Source organism: Schistocerca serialis, chromosome 9 (assembly GCF_023864345.2).
Source record: "Schistocerca serialis cubense isolate TAMUIC-IGC-003099 chromosome 9, iqSchSeri2.2, whole genome shotgun sequence".
In the NCBI taxonomy this organism is placed as follows: Eukaryota; Metazoa; Arthropoda; class Insecta; order Orthoptera; family Acrididae; genus Schistocerca; species Schistocerca serialis.
In genome coordinates this window covers 160,510,512-160,533,406 of record NC_064646.1, presented here as the reverse complement: position 1 = coordinate 160,533,406, position 22,895 = coordinate 160,510,512, and the positions used below count along the sequence as shown (strand labels likewise).

The following is a 22,895-nucleotide window of genomic DNA, read 5'->3' as shown; positions in this document are numbered from 1 at the left end:
CCGCCGTTGGATAAGCAGCTGCAGCAGCAAGTCGTATACTCCTAGCTCACTCATTTGTTACATAGTTTAATTCTTAATTTCTTTGCGTGTTTTTGGTACTTGCATTGTTTAATTCATAAATTTCGGGCGTATTATAGTATTTGAGAGTTGTAGCATCGCGTTTTAGTACCTGAATAGTGTAAATTCGCGTAGTCTCCTTCCGCCGCCGAGCAGTGTCAGCAGTGCTCAAGTAGCAGCATTACTGCATTTACTAGGCAATCTTGTATTTTAATAACCGTTTAAATTTTGTCGATTTGTTTGCGCTCTCTGTAGATTAGTTCAGACGTTCTTTGCAAAACAGTTTTTAGCATGGATAGGGACTGCAACTGCTGTGTTCGGATGCAGGCTGAGTTGGCATCCCTTCGCTCCCAGCTTCGGGCAGTGTTGGCTTCGGTCACACAGCTTGAGGCTGTTGCCAATGGGCATCACTGTGGGGGTCCGGATGGGGGTTTGTCGGGGACGGCCAGCTCGTCCCACGCATCCCCTGATCGGACTACGACTGTGGTTGCCCGGGATACTGCCCGCATTGAGGCTGATCCCTCACCTGTGGTAGAGTGGGAGGTCGTTTCAAGGTGTGGCAGGGGCCGAAAGACATTCCGGAGGGCTGAACGGAAAGCCTCTCCAGTTTGTCTGACGAACCGGTTTCAGGCTCTGTCTCAGGCTGATACTGATCTTCGGCCTGACATGGCTGCTTGTCCTGTTCCAGAGGTTGCCCCTCAGTCTGCAAGATCCGGGCAGTCGCAGAGGGTGGGCTTACTGGTAGTTGGGAGCTCCAACGTCAGGCGCGTAATGGGGCCCCTTAGGGAAATGGCAGCAAGAGAGGGGAAGAAAACCAATGTGCACTCCGTGTGCATACCGGGGGGAGTCATTCCAGATGTGGAAAGGGTCCTTCCGGATGCCATGAAGGGTACAGGGTGCACCCATCTGCAGGTGGTCGCTCATGTCGGCACCAATGATGTGTGTCGCTATGGATCGGAGGAAATCCTCTCTGGCTTCCGGCGGCTATCTGATTTGCTGAAGACTGCCAGTCTCGCTAGCGGGATGAAATCAGAGCTCACCATCTGCAGCATCGTCGACAGGACTGACTGCGGACCTTTGGTACAGAGCCGAGTGGAGGGTCTGAATCAGAGGCTGAGACGGTTCTGCGACCGTGTGGGCTGCAGATTCCTCGACTTGCGCCATAGGGTGGTGGGGTTTCGGGTTCCGCTGGATAGGTCAGGAGTCCACTACACGCAACAAGCGGCTACACGGGTAGCAGGGGTTGTGTGGCGTGGGCTGGGCGGTTTTTTAGGTTAGATGGCCTTGGGCAAGTACAGAAAGGGCAACAGCCTCAACGGGTGCGGGGCAAAGTCCGGACATGCGGGGACCAAGCAGCAATCGGTATTGTAATTGTCAACTGTCGAAGCTGCGTTGGCAAAGTACCGGAACTTCAAGCGCTGATAGAAAGCACCGAAGCTGAAATCGTTATAGGTACAGAAAGCTGGCTTAAGCCAGAGATAAATTATGCCGAAATTTTTACAAAGGTACAGACGGTGTTTAGAAAGGATAGATTGCATGCAACCGGTGGTGGAGTGTTCGTCGCTGTTAGTAGTAGTTTATCCTGTAGTGAAGTAGAAGTGGATAGTTCCTGTGAATTATTATGGATGGAGGCTACACTCAACAACCGAACTAGGTTAATAATTGGCTCCTTTTACCGACCTCCCGACTCAGCAGCATTAGTGGCAGAACAACTGAGAGAAAATTTGGAATACATTTCACATAAATTTTCTCAGCATGTTATAGTCTTAGGTGGAGATTTCAATTTACCAGATATAGACTGGGACACTCAGATGTTTAGGACGGGTGGTAGGGACAGAGCATCGAGTGACATTATACTGAGTGCACTATCCGAAAATTACCTCGAGCAATTAAACAGAGAACCGACTCGTGGAGATAACATCTTGGACCTACTGATAACAAACAGACCCGAACTTTTCGACTCTGTATGTACAGAACAGGGAATCAGTGATCATAAGGCCGTTGCAGCATCCCTGAAGATGGAAGTTAATAGGAATATAAACAAAGGGAGGAAGGTTTATCTGTGTAGCAAGAGTAATAGAAGGCAGATTTCAGACTATCTAACAGATCAAAACGAAAATTTCTGTTCCGACACTGACAATGTTGAGTGTTTATGGAAAAAGTTCAAGGCAATCGTAAAATGCGTTTTAGACAGGTACGTGCCGAGTAAAACTGTGAGGGACGGGAAAAATCCACCGTGGTACAACAACAAAGATAGGAAACTACTGCGAAAGCAAAGAGAGCTCCACTCCAAGTTTAAACGCAGCCAAAACCTCTCAGACAAACAGAAGCTAAACGATGTCAAAGTTAGCGTAAGGAGGGCTATGCGTGAAGCGTTCATTGAATTGGAAAGTAAAATTCTATGTACCGACTTGACAGAAAATCCTAGGAAGTTCTGGTCTTACGTTAAATCAGTAAGTGGCTCGAAACAGCATATCCAGACACTACGGGATGATGATGGCATTGAAACAGAGGATGACACGCGTAAAGCTGAAATACTAAACACCTTTTTCCAAAGCTGTTTCACAGAGGAAGACCGCACTGCAGTTCCTTCTCTAAATCCTCGCACAAACGAAAAAATGGCTGACATCGAAATAAGTGTCCAAGGAATAGAAAAGCAACTGGAATCACTCAATAGAGGAAAGTCCACTGGACCTGACGGGATACCAATTCGATTCTACACAGAGTACGCGAAAGAACTTGCCCCCCTTCTAACAGCCGTGCACCGCAAGTCTCTAGAGGAACGGAGGGTTCCAAATGATTGGAAAAGAGCACAGATAGTCCCAGTCTTCAAGAAGGGTCGTCGAGCAGATGCGCAAAACTATAGACCTATATCTCTTACGTCGATCTCTTGCAGAATTTTAGAACATGTTTTTTGCTCGCGTATCATGTCATTTCTGGAAACCCAGAATCTACTATGTAGGAATCAACATGGATTCCGGAAACAGCGATCGTGTGAGACCCAACTCGCCTTATTTGTTCATGAGACCCAGAAAATATTAGATACAGGCTCCCAGGTAGATGCTATTTTTCTTGACTTCCGGAAGGCGTTCGATACAGTTCCGCACTGTCGCCTGATAAACAAAGTAAGAGCCTACGGAATATCAGACCAGCTGTGTGGCTGGATTGAAGAGTTTTTAGCAAACAGAACACAGCATGTTGTTATCAATGGAGAGACGTCTACAGACGTTAAAGTAAACTCTGGCGTGCCACAGGGGAGTGTTATGGGACCATTGCTTTTCACAATATATATAAATGACCTAGTAGATAGTGTCGGAAGTTCCATGCGGCTTTTCGTGGATGATGCTGTAGTATACAGAGAAGTTGCTGCATTAGAAAATTGTAGCGAAATATAGGAAGATCTGCAGCGGATAGGCAATTGGTGCAGGGAGTGGCAACTGACCCTTAACATAGACAAATGTAATGTATTGCGAATACATAGAAAGAAGGATCCTTTATTGTATGATTATATGATAGCGGGACAAACACTGGTAGCAGTTACTTCTGTAAAATATCTGGGAGTGTGCGTACGGAACGATTTGAAGTGGAATGATCATATAAAATTAATTGTTGGTAAGGCGGGTACCAGGTTGAGATTCATTGGGAGAGTGCTTAGAAAATGTAGTCCATCAACAAAGGAGGTGGCTTACAAAACACTCGTTCGACCTATACTTGAGTATTGCTCATCAGTGTGGGATCCGTACCAGGTCGGGTTGACGGAGGAGATAGAGAAGATCCAAAGAAGAGCGGCGCGTTTTGTCACCGGGTTATTTGGTAACCGTGATAGCGTTACGGAGATGTTTAATAAACTCAAGTGGCAGACTCTGCAAGAGAGGCGCTCTGCATCGCGGTGTAGCTTGCTCGCCAGGTTTCGAGAGGGTGCGTTTCTGGATGAGGTATCGAATATATTGCTTCCCCCTACTTATACCTCCCGAGGAGATCACGAATGTAAAATTAGAGAGATTAGAGCGCGCATGGAGGCTTTCAGACAGTCGTTCTTCCCGCGAACCATACGCGACTGGAACAGGAAAGGGAGGTAATGACAGTGGCACGTAAAGTGCCCTCCGCCACACACCGTTGGGTGGCTTGCGGAGTATCAATGTAGATGTAGAAGTAGATATGAGTTGTTGGCAGCTCACAGCAACCAGGTTCAACAGACAAAGTGGGCAGTAATCTCGAAGGTGATCTGGCGAATGGCAGGTACATTTCATAGGGTCTTCATAATAGTTGGCTCTCTGTAACTGAATAGCATATAGAGTTGGATGCCTGAGAATTTACTGCCGTCTGTCTGAGGTAATGATAACAGGTCTCGCTGTGAAAGACTGCATGTCTCCTCGTTTTCTGGGTTCTTCAGCGTTGTTTTCCACACCTCAGTAACACAGCAGCGGTTCTGAGTGCTTCAATTTTTTGCTTTTCTGCTACGTCTGTAGGCTGGTAGATATTCTTGTGGAACCTTTTACTCGATTTTGATGCATAGTGCTTTACTTTCAGTATGACGTTATGATTCCTCCTCAGTGAAGTCTCGTTGCTGATTTAACAATTCAGAATTCTTCCTCGGGCGAGGTGGAGTAATAGCTGCCTGTTTGTGATTGTGATTGCTACACGGTACTCTGGCCTGATCTGACTTGACTTAGTGATGGCTGGAATAACTGCAAGAAAATATTCATTTGCTTTTGTTGTATTCTGTGGGGTAACATTCGTGAAACAGAACAGTAATACGACCTCCTTCCTTTTTGTTCACAGTACGTTATATTTGTTTGCGTTGTGGCTCAATTCCCAGTGCCTGCACCAGGCATCGATCTTCTGCAGATCTTCCTGGATTTCACTTCAATTTTCTAGCTTTGCGACTTCTCTGGGTACAAAAGCATTACCCACGAAAAGCTTGATAAAACATCTGATGTTATCTACTAAGTCTGTATACATATTGTGAGAAGTAATGGCTTCATAAAACGCCATTAGGGTACGACTGAAGTGACTTTCACGTCTGAAGATGGCTCTCCATTAGGAACGTCATTCTGCGACCTGTTTTCCAGAAGCTGTTCAGTCCATATGTTTATATTTCGTTCATTATGCGTCAGCGTGGAACTATATCGTACACCTTCTAGATGTCAAGGTATACTGCATCAACTAGGGCGCTCATATGGAGTGACTTCTGAGTCTTGTGGACTAACAGAGCGAGCTGGGTTACTAATGATCGTTGTTTTCGACATCTATGTTGATTCCCACAGAGTAGTTTTTGGAAATCCAGAAATTTTTGTGCTTCTGTTAGACAGCCTTTCTGGACGATTGGAGTGATCGCGTTTTCCAATCATTAGAAATGATTCGCTCCACGAGCGACGTATGGTACGCTGCTACAGGAAGTGGAGTAATTTATTTCACGTAGTCTCTTGTGGCAAATGTCGGCGATCTGTACTCGCACGTCTGTGTTGCAGCTGCTGCACATGGGGGCGCTGATCGACAGTTAACGCTGGGTTTCCAGGGAGCGCCCACCCTCTGTGGCGAACACGCAGGGAATAGCCGAGGCAAGGAGCTCTTCGTGGGTCCGATGTCTTAGGGGAAGTGAGACCTCCCTGTTCATCATGGAAGCCGTGTGGTACTGGCCCGGCAGAATAGGATAAAGTGTTAATGGCTGGTGTCCGTGGTGTAACCGCTCTTTAGAGAGTGGGTATTCAGGAACGAATATTAGATTAAAATTCTGTAAAGACCCAAGAGCCAAAAAACAGTAGTTGTATTTTGAAATAATAGTTAAAATTTCACAAAGAGTAGATATTTGAAATAGAATAACGCAAAGTAGTACAACGGGAATCCAAGGAAGATATAACAGAGCTGAGTTTTGTTTTGAATATAATATATAGACCAATGCGTAGCATTGTTAGCTCTCTTGAGTCTTTGTTTTCAATGGTGCCCGTTCACAGTCTTCCGTTGTAGTTGGAAGTTAGGGTTCAAATGGCTCTGAGCACTATGGGACTTAACTTCTGAGGTCATCAGCCCCCTAGAACTTAGAACTACTTAAACCTAACTAACCTAAGGACATCACACACATCCATGCGCGAGGCAGGATTTGAACCTGCGACCATAGCGGTCACGCGGTTCCAGACTGTAGCGCCTAGAACCACTCGGCCACTTCGCCCGGCTAAGGGACTGTAAGCCTAATTAAATATCATTCTGATAACTGCATTAGACACTGGAGTGGTGGAGAATAGATTATTTTGAGTTATTGGGACAGAAGATAATTGGACCTTCTCATACTAATATCTTTACCGATGGTTGTCAAGGCAATTATGTTAGTAAACGAGACGTGAGATATAGTTCCAGTGAAAAGACTAAATTTGTGCTGAACAGGCATTAAAAGAACTCGAACCTATAATTAATACCGTGTTGTGACAATTAAGAAGATTAGACATTGTAAAGCCAGAGATATATTTATGATTCGTGACAAACCCATCAGTTGCCAGCATTACTGGATACGCAGAAATGTGTCAGCACTCCAACAATCAACTGCCAACTCAGTAATGCTAACTGAAGGGTTATGCGTGGGTATCATATCAACCTGTATCGCATCAAAGAAAGCCTGAAGACGACCCAGTGAAGCGTTGAAACTGGTAGCGACAAAATAAATTAAAATCATAAAGACGGCTGTAGGTGTTTCTTTTTTTTCGTCACGACAGTAAAGGGCCGTCGTCCCAGAGACCTCCTGCTACAAGGATATATATACAGGGTGTTACAAAAAGGTACGGCCAAACTTTCTGGAAACGTTCCTCACACACAAATAAAGAAAGGATGTTATGTGGACATGTGTCCGGAAACGCTTAATTTCCATGTTAGAGCTCATTTTAGTTTCGTCAGTATGTACTGCACTCCCTCATTCCAACGTGATCAAATTGTAAATTTTCACAATCAACATGTGTGGGCTGACGAGAATCCGCACGCAATTGTGCAATCACGTCATCAACACAGATTTTCTGTGAACGTTTGGGCGGGCAGTGTTGGTGATGTCTTGATTGGGCACCATGTTCTTCCACCTACGCTCAATGGAGCACGTTATCATGATTTCATACGGGATACTCTACCTGTGCTGCTAGAACATGTGCCTTTACAAGTACGACACAACATGTGGTTCATGCACAATGGAGCTACTGCACATTTCAGTCGAAGTGTTCGTACGCTTCTCAACAACAGATTCGGTGACCGATGGATTAGTAGAGGCGGACCAATTCCATGGTCTCCCCGCTCTCCTGCCCTCAACCCTCTTGACTTTCATTTATGGGGGCATTTGAAAGCTCTTGTCTACGCAACCCCTGTACCACATGTAGAGACTCTTCGTGCTCGTATTGTGGACGGCTGTTATACAATACGCCATTCTCCAGGGCTGCATCAGCGCAACAGGGATTCTATGCGACGGAGGGTGGATGCATGTATACTCGCTAACGGAGGACATTTTGAACATTTCCTGTAACAAAGTGTTTGAAGTCACGCTGGTACGTTCTGTTGCTGTGTGTTTCCTTTCCATGATTAATGTGATTTGAAGAGAAGTAATAAAATGAGCTCTAAGATGGAAAGTAAGCGTTTCCGGACACGTGTCCACATAACATATTTTCTTTCTTTGTGTGTGAGGAATGTTTCCTGAAAGGTTGGCCGTACCTTTTTGTAACACCTTGTATATATATATATATATATGATGCATCAGATATTAATGGTAAAGGACAGTTTCATGGGAAATCAATCTTTGATGATAGGAACGCGAAGGAATGTGATACGAACTGACTGTTATTATACCAAAACGGTACACACAAGGTCTACTCCTTCATCATGGATTTCCCACTGCCATCTCTCATTAATTTAAGAAATGAATTGTGTCAATAAAACAAAATATATAGGAGACTTCCTCCATGTTTTCTAAATCCCAAAGTCAGCTAGTACATAGACAATTATATGTGTGAATATTGAGGGGTTATTGAGAAAACCTGATCAACGTGTTACAAACAGATAATAGGATTTTAACGAAGGCGTATTGACTACGAAGGTAACTTAATCAAATTATTTGGGAAACAAACATTAGAAAAAATAAACTGGAACCCGACTGCTATGTTATTCCCGAGTAGTAAAATCACTGTCTTAGGATCGTTCGTGGTTGAAAGTGTATGAAATATCTCTGGAAATAGAAAACGGGATCAATTTTCAACTACTAGTTCACACAATTAGATACACGACGTGACTCAGAGATGTTTTATGACCGACCCACATGGCATGGAATGGATCTTAACTAGCTGGGACAACATATCTATAAACTTTTGAGATCAGCTGCGCTGCCGGGAAGGAGGGGGGGGGGGGGGGCTGGGACGGCGAAGCGAAATCTGTGCAGTCGTGACGACAGTGGGTGGTGGGTTTAGATTAGATTAGTTTTCGTTCCACAGATCCGTGCTGAGTAGATCCTCGTGGATGTGGAACATGTCATTTTTTTTTTTAAAAAAAGCTGAAATAACAATATTAAAGGTATGAATATATACAATACATCATTTGTTTCTATTAAAAAATTCGTCAATGGAGTAGAAGGAGTTGGCCACTAGTAAGTCTTTCAGGCTCCTTTTAAACTGATCTTTATTTGTAACTAAATTTTTATGTTTGCTTGCAAATTATTGAAGATGAGTGTTCCTGAGTAGTGGACCCCTTTTTGAACTAAAGTAAGTGCTTTTAAGTCCTTGTGCAGATCATTTTTGTTCCTGGTATTGTATGTATGAACTGAGCTATTTGTTGGAAAAAGAGATATATTATTTAGAACAAATTTCATTAATGAGTAAATATACTGAGAGGCAGTAGTTAGTATACCCAGTTCTTTGAAGAGGTTTCTACAGGACGTCCATGAATTCACTCCACAAATAATACGTATTACACGCTTTTGGACTCTGAAAACTTTTGTTTGACTTGAAGAGTTACCCCAAAATATTATACCATATGACATTATGGAATGAAAGTAGGCAAAGTATGCAAGCTTTTTCATTTTTATGTCGCCTATGTCTGCTAACACTCGAATTGCAAATACAGATTTGTTAAGGCGTTTCTGCAGTTCAATGGTGTGCTCTTCCCAACTGAATTTATTATCAAGTTGTAATCCCAGTAATTTAAGAATGTCAACCTCTTCTATCTGCTCTTCTTTGTATTTTATGCATATGCTGGGTGGAAACCTCTTACAGGTTCTGGATTGCATATAGTGAGTCTTTTCGAAGTTTAATGTCAGTGAGTTGGCTTTAAACCATTTATTAATATCCATGAAAATATCATTAGCAGATCTTTCTAGAACTACACTTGACATACTATTTATTGCAATACTTGTGTCATCTGCAAACAAAACGAACTCTGCTTCTGGCAGTGTAACTGATGAGAGATCATTAATGTACACAAGAAAAAGCAATGGCCCTAAGATGGATCCCTGTGGGACATCACATGTAATTTCTTCCCATTCTGATGATGACTGATGACTTAATTCACAAGTCCCTTGCACTGGCACCCTTTGTTTCCTGTTAGTGAGGTATGACTTGAACCATTTTGCAGCACTGCCCGTGACACCATAGAATTCTAATTTACTTAAAAGGATGTTGTGGTTCACACAATCAAATGCCTTTGACAAATCACAGAAAATACCTGCTGCTTGTAATTTTTTATTTAATGAATTAAGTACATTCTCACTGTAGGTGTAAATAGCCTTCTCGATATCAGAACCTTTCAGAAATCCAAACTGTGTTCTTGATAATATGTTATTTGTGGTCAGATGGTTGAGCAGCTGCCTGTACATTACTTTTTCTAAAATTTTTGAGAATGCTGCCAAAAGTGAAATCGGTCTGTAGTTTGATGGTATCTCTTTATCCCCTTTCTTGAATAGAGGCTTAACATCTGCATATTTTAGCCAGTCAGGAAATGTCCCAGTTATAATTGACTGGCTACACAAGTAACTTAGAATTGTGCTAAACTCACAAGAACATGCCTTAATTAACTTTGTTGATATTTCATCGTACCCACTAGAATGCTTTGTTTTTAAAGATTTTATTATGGACATTATTTCTTTTGGTGAAATGAGTGATATATACATGTACTTGAAGCTATTTGTGAAGGCTAGTTTCAGATAATCAAGGGCATTATTTACTAATCCTGAAAGTCCCATTCTATCAGTAACAGATATAAAGTACTTGTTAAATAGATTTGCCACACTGTGCCCATCAGTTACTAATGTGTCATCTACCCTTAGTGCTATTTGCTCCTGTTCCTTTCTGGTTCTACCAGTCTGCTCTTTCACTATATCCCATATTGTTTTTATTTTGTTCCCTGACATTGCTATCTTCTTCTGGTAGTGCAATTGTTTAGATGTCTGAATAACTTTTTTTAATGTTTTACAGTATTCCTTGTATTTAGCTACATCATCAGCATTGGAGCTATTCTTGGTCGACAGATACATTTTCCTTTTTGTCTTACAGGAAATCTTTATTCCTTGTGTAATCCATGGTGTTATTATAGACTTCTGTTTAATTTGAGTAACTTTTAGAGGAAAACAGTTTTCAAACATGGTACTGACATTGTTCATGAATGTGTTATATTCTTCATTCATGTCATGAACACTATAAACATCTTTCCAGTTTATATCTTTGAGCAGTTTTCTAAAACACTAAATTTTTGGTTGATTGACTACTCTCCTGTACTCAGATTTAGCAGTCTTGAAAATCTGCTTAGAATTTACATCTAAAACAAGGAGCTGCATGTCATGATCTGATAGTCCATTTATAACAGATTTTATGATATGATTGTGTTCCTTTGATTTGTCTATAAAAATGTTATCAATGGCTGTCCTTGAGGATTTAGTGATCCTCCTTGGAAAGTTTACAGTGTGAGTTAGATTGAAAGACAACATTACTAACTGCAGTGAATGTTTACTGGAAGATTGCATTAGAAAATCTGTATTAAAGTCACCAGCAATCAAAATTTCTTTGTTTCTTCCTGTTAAATAACCCAAAAGAGCTTCTGGATGATCTAAGAATAGATTATAATTTCCTGCACGTGCTCGGTAAATAGTTATTATTATATAGGATCTGTTATGGAACTCTACTTCTGTTGCACATGCTTCTAGATGCTGATCTAAACAGAATTTATTAATGTCAATGTTCTTGAATTTATGGCAGTTTTTGATAAATGTGGCAACTCCTCCTCCATCGATATCCACTCTGCAGAAGTAGGAAGCTAGCTTAAATCCTGAAATGTCTAACATATCTATATCAGTGGTCACTTGATGTTCAGAGGGGCAGATTATGTCAATTTGGTTAGATGAATTCATTTCATCGATACAAATGAGTAGTTCATCAACTTTATTTCCAAGTCCCGGAATGTTCTGGTGTAATAAAGATAACTGATACTGCATACTAATGGGATTGTAACTTCTTTGGCGAAGATGAACTGGCAGTTTCTGATTACTTTCTGTTAAACACTGTTTAAATGGAGGCTGTATGATAAAATCTGACTCCATCTCTTTTCTCAAACTGGGTGTGTCTGCCAATCTCTCTTAAGACTCGTTTTCTTTCCCCCTTCCCTATCCTAAAAAAGGCATCCCTCTGACACCTGTGACCACTGGTATTTTATCACTTGTGACAGTGTCCCCCCTTAAATTTTCTGCAATCAACCCAGACAGTTTTCCCTTCCCTTTCCTATTGAGGTGAAGGCCATGCCTAGTGTAGTCCCACCTATCGATAGCATCCACAGGAATCAAACCAATATGGGACCCTATATCCGTCCTAAGCAGCCACTCCAACTCCAAGTTCACCCTCCCTACGGAAGAGTTCAAATGAGGCCGATCATGGCGTCTCAACACAGACACAAATCCCACACTCGTATGCTTCGTTGCTGATGCTATCTTCACCAGGTCACTCTCTATGGAATATTCAGAGTCTCTGCCAATGCTATTTCCCGGACCACCCATTATAACCACGGAATCCTCCTTTGTAAAATCCTTGCATAAAGCACCTACATCCTCTGTTACCTGACCCAGTTCTGCACTAGGCTTGAAAAAGTTTGTGACCTGATACTCTGGACCTAGATTTTCCTGCAGTAGTTGGCCAACACCTCTACCATGGGAACTACCTAACAACAGAACTTTCTTTCTCTTTACAAATTTCCCTACCTTTTTCAAGTCCTTGAAAGCTTGTGGTGCCCTTTCTACAGCTTCAGCTACATGTGGTTCATCCGATTCTGACTGAGGCAACAGGTCAAATCTGTTTTCAAGATTTATGACAAAGCTGTCTGATGCTCTCCTTTGCCTGTTCCCCCCTATTACCTGTTGCCACTGTGCGGGCATAGTGGCCACGTCGTTGATCTGCAGTCCTTACACCTTGGTTTCTGCATGACTGAACTATCAATTTGGATGGAAGGGTACTGTAACAGCATACATCGTTGTTGACGCAAAAGGCAGATACTTGGTTATTGAATGAAGGCTGTTCATTATGTTGAATTTATTTAGTTTAGCATGACTGCTGAAGTAGTAACAGTTTCCTATAGTCACGCTCTGATCGGCGAAATTGTGAGTGGTATGCATAAACCACGAGTGGGATTCTGTGGAAGCTCCTGGACAGCAGACGCTACAAATTAACTACACTACGGTCCCTTAAAATTGCTACACCATGAAGATGACGTGTTCCACACGCGAAATGTAACCGACAGGAAGAAGATGCTATGATATGAAAATGATTAGCTTTTCACAGCATTGACACAAGGTTGGTGACGATGGCGACACCTACAACGTGCTGACATGAGGAAAGTTTCCAACCGATTTCTCATACACAAACAGCAATTGACCGGCGTTACCTGGTGAAACGTTGTTGTGATGCCTCGTGTAAGGAGGACAAATGCGTACCATCACGTTTCCGACTTTGATAAAGATCGGATTGTAGTCTATCGCGATTGCGGTTTATCGTATCGCTGCTACTCGCGTTGGTCGAGATGCTATGACTGTTTACAGAATATGGAATCGGTGGGTTCAGGAGGGTAATACGGAACGCCGTGCTGGATCCCAACGGCCTCGTATCACTAGCACTCCAGATGACAAGCATCTTATCCGCATGGTTGTAACGGATTGTGCAGCCACGTCTCGATCCCTGAGTCAACAGATGGGGACGTTTGCAAGACAACAACCATTTGCACGAACAGTTCGACGACGTTTGCAGCAGCATGGACTATCAGCTGGGAGACCATGGCTGCTACAGTCTGGAACCGCGCGACCGCTACGGTGGCAGGTTCGAATCCTGCCTCGTGCATGGATGTGTGTGATGTCCTTAGGTTAGTTAGCTTTAAGTAGTTCTAAGTTCTAGGGGACTGATGACCTCAGAAGTTAAGTCCCACAGTGCTCAGAGCCATTTGAACCATGGCTGCGGTTACCCTTGACGCTGCATCACAGACAGGAGCGCCTGCACATTGGAAGAGTGTATTCGTCATTGCCATACTGATGTATCATCCTTCGTGATGGTATTGGGTGCCATTGGTTACACGTCTCGGTCACGTTTGGTTCTCATTGACGGCACTTTGAACAGTGGACGTTACATTACAGATGTGTTACAACCCGTGGCTCTACCCTTCATTCAATCCGTGCGAAACCCTACATTTCAGCAGGATAATGCACGACCGCATGTTGCAGGTCCTTTACGGGTCTTTCTGGATACAGAAAATGTTCGACTGCTGCCCTGGCCAGCACATTCTCCAGATCTCTCACCAATTGAAAACGTCTGGTCAATGGTAGCCGAGCAACTGGCTCGTCACAATACGCCAGTCACTACTCTTGATGAATTGTGATATCGTGTTGAAGCTGCATGGGCAGCTGTACCTGTACACGCCATCCAAGCTCTGTTTGACACAATGGCCAGGCGTATCAAGGCCGTTTTTACGGCCGATGGTGGTTGTCCTGGGTACTGATTTCTGAGGATCTGTGCAATAAAATTGCGTGAAAATGTAATCACATGTCAAGTTCTAGTATAATATATTTGTCCAATGAATACCCGTTTATCATCTGCATTTGTTCTTGGTGTAGCAGTTTTAATGTCCAGTAGTGTATGATCTCTGTGTGTTGAGTTGCCCGCCGTGGTGGCCGAGCGGTTCTAGGCGCTTTAGTCTGGAACCGTGCGACCGCTACGGTCGCAGGTTTGAATCCTGCCTCGGGCATGGATGTGTGTGATGCCCTTAGTTTTGTTAGGTTTAAGTAGTTCTAAGTTCTAGGGGTCTGATGACCTCAGAAGTTAAGCCCCATAGTGCTCAGAGCCATTTCAACCATTTTGTGGTGAGTTATGTACACCATCAACAGATACGGAACATGGCCATTGCTGGGAGAAAATGAAATTCCAACAGTCTTCCTTATGATATTATTTATTTTGTAGCTACGAATTTCGGTGCTTCAGTGTGCTATCTTCAGACTGTAGTTTATGCTAAACGGGTTATCACGATCCATATACACGCTGCATCAGTGGCCGACACTACTGGTTAACGTAGATTATCTGTAATTGAGATATCAACTGTTGGCAGTTGTTGGCTGGAGTGCGTCACAGCCTGCGTAAACCAGTTATGTTGGCCATTGTTGGAGAGTATATATGGATCGTGATAACCCTTTCAGCATAAACTAAGGCCTGAAGCTACCAACTGGTAGCTACACAATAAGTAAGATCATAGGGACGGCTGTAGGCGTTTCATTTTCTTACAGTAGTCAACGACCGTGGTCCCCAAGACCTCCAGTCGAAAAATGGAAATAGAAAGGGCCATTATTGTCTGTGACTGCTGCCACGTGATAGCAGTCGCTCCAACTTTGTCGCAGTGTACTGCTACTATTCCGGTTTACTGGCTTGAGGTTAATAGCAAGCAGTGGGCCGTTAATTCAGTGCTGTAAATATTGACGTTTTACACCCCCTGTTGGGGCGTGGTTACTGATTTATGCATGTGAGCTGATCAAGGAACATTGTTATTCTGATTCTTGTTCTGACCTGTTTTCATAGCGCTACACGCGAGATAAAAGCGGAAGATTGCTCCGTTAGCAGCAGTGCCCGTGAAAGTATTACACGCCTTACGTATTCTTGGTGAAATGTACCAGGAAGTGTATTGGCGGTTTGCCACTTTGAGTGTGAAGAAAGAACTGATATTTGCTAATTTGTGACAAGGAAACAGGCGTGGCTTTTTGATAATGGTTGCTGGCGTGTAATTAAAATAACGAGTATTAGAAATTTCCTTACACCAAACAGAGCTGGCCCCTAATTCCAACCTAGATTAGTGTACGCTCCCTTAGGCTAGTTTTCTGATATATCGTAGGTGGTATCTAAGAAAATCGAACGTTGTTAGGCTGGTCTGTTTCAATATATATATCTGTCGTAAGGGGCGATAAGCTGTATAAGTTCTGATGTGAAAGAAGTTGGGTGATACGTTTACGTGTAGAAAGCATAGTCCATAGCACTGTACTGCTAAGGTGGTGCTTTAGGTACCTGTAATTCTGTGTTGTGTTGTCCTGTGAAGATTGGTGTCTCGAGGTTGATTATCAGTTAAATGTGGAGTAATTTCTTAAGCCGGGGTAATTCTCATCGACAAGAATAAAATAAATTCAGTTAGAATTTACTTGTTTTTGAGTATTTTAATGTGGAAACCTATTAAAAAAAGTCTATTGTTGATACTGATCTTTACGCTGAGTTTTCATTGTCATATGATTCAAATTAACTTTTCAAGTAGCGGTAGAATGTGGAATCAATTTCATAATTTATGTTAAATGAGAATTTGTTGATTTTACAGTTCTTTTTTGTAATCTTTCGTTAATATTGCGTTATGTAATACTTTCTAATCACAGGGACCGAGTACAAATGATACAACTTCTAAACGTCAATCGGTTTTGGCCTCGGTCAGGAATTGGTGCTGTCAGCGAATTTAGATCTGTCTCAGCCATTTTCCGAGAGCAGCTTGCGAAGCTAATTGCATGCAATGTACATTTGGCATAAGGTATCTGGCTTGCGACAATTCCTCACTGAACAGCTTCAATGGGCTAAGGAGCACAAAACTAGAACGGTAGCTGATTGGAGGCATTTTGTGCCGTGTGACAAGTCGTAATATTGCCTCTTTTCAAATGGGTCAAGGCGTCTAGAGCAGCGACGGATGTGTGTTGGATGGTGCAGTTTAAGCTACAGTGAAATGGGTCCACTTTCCAATTCTATCAGAAATTTACGCTGTTTCTCGTAAAAATTATGTACTTTTCTGGCTCTTCTTATAGACAATATAGTGTCTGCAGATAAAACGGACAGTAAGCACATTCGACAATGAAATATGAGGAATACGTACGAAAATAAATTGAACAATTTCAAAATATACCACGTCACAAGGTTTGTGTATATTTAGCTTTTAAATCAAGATAATTTCTTTCTGAAGACGTTAAGGGTGGTTTTGAAATATAATGATGATTCTTAGTTTCACGAACAATAAATTTATTTCACTACGTAAATTAAATTTGAAAAATAATCATGTCCACGTAGCTTTACTTATGAATTTTATGGAAAAAAATTAAATCAGACTACGTTTTATTTAGCCAGGTGCTCTATTTCGAATGTAGGATATTGTAAAGTGAAATCTGTAAGCTGACTAGCTTTCATATTACAATATTATCACGCAGAAACATGTGAAAATGTTACGTTATGAACACATTTGCAATGGCGTAACATTTCTTAAACGCACCAGTGTATGTGAGAAAGATGACCCTTATACTTTACAGGCGGAAATCGCAATAAACATTACCGATACGAAGATGGAATCGCAACCTTTCGATGATCCACGAACTGTGACAGAAGCCAGAACAACAGGGGACTGACATGTTAGGACATGCGTTGGTACTATGAAACAGTTCATTTATAATAGCTAGGCACTAGCCGAAATCTAGGTTTGCCTATGAACGCCTGAAAGGAAAGGACGATTGATTGCTGTGCTATATCATTTGAAAGTCGTATCACAGTAGTTGAGTGCACCCACATTCCTAATGGAAGGTAACTTGATGAATCTTCGTTTATTATAAGAGGTAGTAAGAGGTAGTTCTGTGAGGTACCATGAATTTGGCCCACTCATTCACTTGATTGTGAACATGACCCAAGACGTTTATTTCAGCATTATCGGTGACCAAATGTTCCGTCCTTTGTTCCACCTCGTCATGATGAATACACCATGGACACCACCGTCTTCCACGATAACATCCGTCTTCACAGGGTTGAACACAAACGTTCCTGGTTTGAGGGACATCCGGGCATGCGGTTGTAATCGACCGGCCCGCTAAACCTTCCATCACTGACTATTAGCGTGTTTCCTCCTTGTAATGACTAATTGCTTCTACTGTGCACTTGTCATCCCAACCATAAAAGCCGTCGACGCGACTCCTAGGGGGAAAAGTATGTTAGTCAACACTATCCATTTCAGCTATCTCACTTTTTTACTCGTCCCGATAATTAGCCTATTTCTATGTAAGGAAACACCTGCAAATTCTGAATGCATCTGTTATCAACTTTTGTACTCATTTCTTACGCACGACACAGTTTTGCAACCTTATCTTACATATGTGGACGGAAAAACAAAGCACTGAAGCGGCTGACGTCATTCTTAGAAGGAAAAGTTAATACAGGCGACCCTAAATTAAATTCACGAGTTTGCAAAGAAAGTTTCTGTTTCCCACATTTATTAGTTAAGGACAGGTTCTGGTCGAGAGGCACGACATTTGGAATTATTTCTTCATACAATAGTGCTTTTATGTAAATGGGAGTTTTACCACTTTATTACAGAGACATTCGCGTAAGAAAACATTTTTTTATCTCGTAACAAGTTAAAAATGGTTGCCGCAGCTCTTGAAAATTGTCCAACTAAAATGAATATGAGGGGCCATCACGGCGGGACTCCGAAAAAATCTCGAAAAACAAATGGCGGCTATAAGGAGTGTCCAAACGAAAATGTACGAAACGTCGTAATATCCAAACCGGTTGAAATCTGCGTATGTCGTTTGGGGTAACATAGTGAGACATCTAAGGTCGCTAATGGAGTTTCAGCACCTCCCCCTAAAAATTTGAAATCCATGTCCTCAGCAGGCGACGTGATGCTCACCGACGTCGACGTCCGAGGTCCGATACTTATCGAATTCCACGACCATGAAAAGCCATTAACATTGACGTGCACAGTAAGACACTCCGTTGCCTAAGCAAGTCCACCAAGAGCAGACGGCATGGACTGCTTCAAGGAAGAAGTGATCCTGCTTCGTGATAACACTCTTCCTCATCTCTCAAACGTCATACAAAGTTTAATGACAAAGTTCAAATGGGAGTGGCTTGAACATCTGCCTATAGGCCAGACATGTCACCCTGTGACTTCAATGTCTTTGGTCCACCAAAAAAATATCTCAGAGGGAAGCGCATCAACTCGGACGACAAACTGAAAGACGGAGTGGAGGACAGGCTCCTGTCACAGCCACAAGAATTCAGGGAAAATGAAATCCTTTGGCTCGTGAAACAGTGGGATGGTTGTGCTCAGACGTCCGGTGATTACTTTTGAATAAAGACTTCATTTATACGCAAAGTTTTCTTTCGTAACTTTTCTTTTGAAAACTTAGCATGTTTGAAAAACATATCGATTTCTTGGCATATTTTTCTAAGATCAAAGGTTTAAAAAAATTAAAATTCTTACAAAAAGGAGACCTCTAGGCCGGCCGCGGTGGTCCCGCGGTTCTAGGCGCTCAGTCCGGAACCGCGCGCCTGCTACGGTCGCAGGTTCGAATCCTGCCTCGGGCATGGATGTGTGTGATGTCCTTAGGTTAGTTAGGTTTAAGTAGTTCTAAGTTCTAGGGGACTGATGACCACAGATGTTAAGTCCCATAGTGCTCAGAGCCGAGCCAGGAGACCTCTAGGTATGCCCCCCCCCCCAAAGAAGTTAATTGTCTTTCATTAAAAACTGAGTCGTGCCAACGGCCTTGCTGCAGTGGTAGCACCGGTTCCCGTCAGATCGCCGAAGTTACGCGCTGTCGGGCTGGGCTAGCATTTCGATGGGTGACCATCCGGTCTGCCGAGTGCTGTTGGCAAGCGGGGTGCACTCAGCCCTTGTGAGGCAAACTGAGGAGCTACTTGATTGAAAATTAGCGGCCCCGGTCTCGGAAACTGACATATGGTCAGGAGAGTGGTGTGCTGACCACATGCCCCTGCATATCCGCATCCAGTGACGCCTATGGGCTGAGATTGACACGGTGGGCGGTCCGTACCATTGGGCCTTCATGGAATGTTTGGGAAGAGTTTAAGTAAAAAATGAATCTGTTAACCTGTGGAGCCTCTATAGCGCTTCGCGCGCTGAAAAATGTTCTTTCGCGAAAACCGCGTTTCAAGTTTAAAGTAAGAAAAAAAAACATTCCTTTAAAACACCATTATCCTGAGATCCCAGAACTATAAAAGCATCCATCTCAAACATCATCTGGTTCCGAATGTGGCGCTATATTTTTTCAGTCCGCGCTCTTTTGACAAACTGGAACATTCTCTGCTGCGCTGCGGCCACCCGTCTTCTGTTAGGTAACTCATCCAAGTTTCAGCTATTCATCCCTATGACGATTCCTAACACGTTAATGGTCTTCAGAATAGATGAATAACATTCGCTGAGTACACCCGCAGCTGTGTGTGCTGCTAAATCAACAGTTCTAGCGCACAATGAAGGGGTTTCGGGACCATTTGCCAAACGCACGGGTTAAAGCTCACCTTGTCATTTTGCGTGTTGTCATCGGCGCGTCTATTAAGCAACTCTTCATCGACGACAAATCCATATACTAACTAAACTAAACTCCTCCCTAACAGGCCGTGAAGGCGCAACAGGTACCGACCGGCCGCCGTGTCGTCTTCAGCCCACAGGCGTCACTGGATGCGGATATGGAGGGGCATGTGGTCAGCACACCGTTCTCCCGACCATAGTTTCCGACACCGGAGCCGCTAATTTTCAATCAAGTAGCTGCACAGTTTCCCTCACAAGGGCTGAGTGCACCCCGCTTGCCAACAGCGCTCGGCATACCGGATGGTCACCTATCCAAGGGCTAGCTCAGCCCGACAGCGCTTAACTTCGGTGATCTGACGGGAACCGGTGTTACCACTGCGGCAAGGCCGTTGGCAATCCGTATACTAGTCGATTCTTTTCTTCATACAGCGCTCTATATTTCCCTCGTTACACGATTCCATTCAACTAGTTGCAAAATCTAATACACTTCCACAATAACAATAACACACCACAAAGAAATTAAGAAATTATCCGAATGGGACAGAAATCAGTAGGCATGATGTACATGTACAGACAAACAAATGATTACAATTTGAAAAAAAAAAAACAAAAAACTGGATGACCAGTTCAAGAGAAAGCGCTTTAGAAATGGAGCAAATCAATAACGTGTTCGTACACATCTGGCCCTCGTGAAAGAAGTTATTTGGCAGGGCACTGATAAAGTTGAGGATGTCCTCCTGTGCCAAATTCTGTACAGTTGGGTGCTCGATCGTCGACCATAATGCTCCAAACACTCTCAATTGGGGATATATTTGGCGACCTTCCTGGCCAATGTAGAGTTTGGGAAGCACGAAATCAAGCAGTAGAAAAGTCACCCTGTGTGGGCAGGCATTATCTTGCTGAAGCGAAAGTCCAGTGTGGCTTTGTAGGAGGGGCACCAAAACGGGGCGTAGAGTATCGTCGACGTATCGCTGTACTGCAAGGGCGCCGCGGATGACAACCAAAGAGGTTCCGCTGTGAAAAGAATTGGCACCCAAGACCATCACTCCTGGTTATCGGGCCAATGGAGGGTGACACTCAGATTGGTATTCCATCGCTGTCTGGAGCATCTCTAGACGCGTCTTCGGCTTGGAATCTCATTGAATTGACTGTCTTCAGCGATGAGTCTCGCTTCGAACTGAGCCCCGACGAGCATCGCAGACGTGTCTGGAGACTCCCTGGACAGCGGTGGGATACCAACCTGACTGTCGCCCGCCATACGGCCGGATAATCAGGAGTGATGGTCTGGGGTGCCATTTTATTTCATATCGGATCTCTTTGGTTGTCATCCGCAGAACCCCTACAGCACAGCCGTACGTCGACGTTATCCTGTGCCCAATTTCGTTGCACTTCATAGCAAATCATGCTGGGCTTACATTTCAACAATATAATGCCCACCCGCACACGGCGAGAGGGTCGTGGTAGCCAAACCGTACCTTGGCCAAAAAGGTGGCCGTATCTCTCCCCAATTGAGAAATTTTTGAGCATTATGGGCGGGGCCCTCCAACCATCTCGGGATTTTGATGACCGAACACGCCAGTTGGAGAGAATTTGGCACGATAACCATCAGAAGGGCATCCAATAACTGTGTCAATCAAAGTCAAGCCGAATAACTGTTTGTGTAGCGACCAGAAGTGAACCAACACATTATTGATTTGCCCAATTTGAGGAACTCTTTCTCTTGAATAAATTATCAAGATTTTCTGAAATTGCAATCATTTGTTTGTCTGTGCATGTACATCACACCATCGATATCCGTCCCATTCGGATAAATCGTTCGTACTGCCTCGCTTTAGGTGTCTTAGAGTGTACTACATGAATGCATGTTATGTAAAAGTAATCTGTTTTTGCACTAAAACGTACGTTCAGAAGAGTTCAAAAATGGTTCAAATGGCTCTGAGCACTATGGGACTCAACTGCTGTGGTCATAAGTCCCCTAGAACTTAGAGTTACTTAAACCTAACTAACCTAAGGACAGCACACAACACCCAGCCATCACGAGGTAGAGAAAATCCCTGACCCCGCCGGGAATCGAACCCGGGAACCCGGGCGTGGGAAGCGAGAACGCTACCGTCAGAAGAGTTCACTCTGCTTTCGCAGTGACCCAGGTTTCACAGTGCTTTGAACCACACTGAACAAGAAATCAGTCGCGTACCCCAGCAGACTCGCGCTAGTACAGAGGAACCCCCGCCCAAAGCCTTGAGATTGACTAAATTCGTCAAGGAACGGAGCTCACAAGTTTCTTCATCTACACCATATGCAACAGAAGTCCCTTATTAACGATTGGAACACACAGAGCTAAAATATTGCGGGAAGGTTGCTCGTTAACGTTTCACCAATTGTTGGCCCCGGTCCCAGACATTTTCTGCAGAATTAAGAGCAGGGGACTACGCGGGACAGTCGAGGAACATGTGGAGTTTGAGTGTTCGTAAAAACAGGAACAATAGCATGGAACCCTGCGAACACGGATCTTGGCATCTTCAAAGACTAAAGTGTGCACGGCGAACTCATCCCGACGATCTAGAAGAAAACTTGGTCACCGAAAATGAAATAAAATATGCTGTCTGAGCCATGTTCATCGTAACCTTAGCGTTTGGACCCAAGTCACGATACGAAAAACAACACAGAACCTGAAGTACACCATTCGCACGCTGGATCAGTGGATCACCAGCGGGCACGACATCTCTTACCATCCGAAAAAAGAGGTAAAATCGGACTTCATAGGAAAACACCACTAGGTCCAGTGAGATATTGTCCAGCTTAGATGTTGTTTGGCCACAGAAGAGGTGCAGCCTCATGTGCTACTGGGAGCCGTAACCTTTTGTGAGGTACCAGAATGCAAATTTCACTGCTAAGTTTCAAATTTGTAAGTCACAAACACAATTTTTAGCAATGTCTTTTCTTCCACGTATTATAAAATCGCTGATACTCTGCAAAGATGTTTCTGTGCCCAGTAATCGCATTCTGATCGCATACGTGTCTTTGACACACTCAGCGGAAAT

The 22,895-nt window shown here is 43.4% G+C and overlaps 1 protein-coding gene and 2 pseudogenes across 2 annotated transcripts in view; 1 reads left to right on the top strand and 2 right to left on the bottom strand.

Moving 5' to 3' along the window:
• The window catches only part of LOC126418672 (UDP-glycosyltransferase UGT5-like), a 114,431-nt gene that overhangs the window by 63,157 nt on the left and 28,379 nt on the right, over nucleotides 1-22,895 (bottom strand). The gene's annotated exons all lie outside the window — the stretch shown is intronic.
• On the top strand, nucleotides 19,066-19,183 carry LOC126420034 (5S ribosomal RNA; annotated as a pseudogene).
• On the bottom strand, nucleotides 20,131-20,248 carry LOC126420035 (5S ribosomal RNA; annotated as a pseudogene).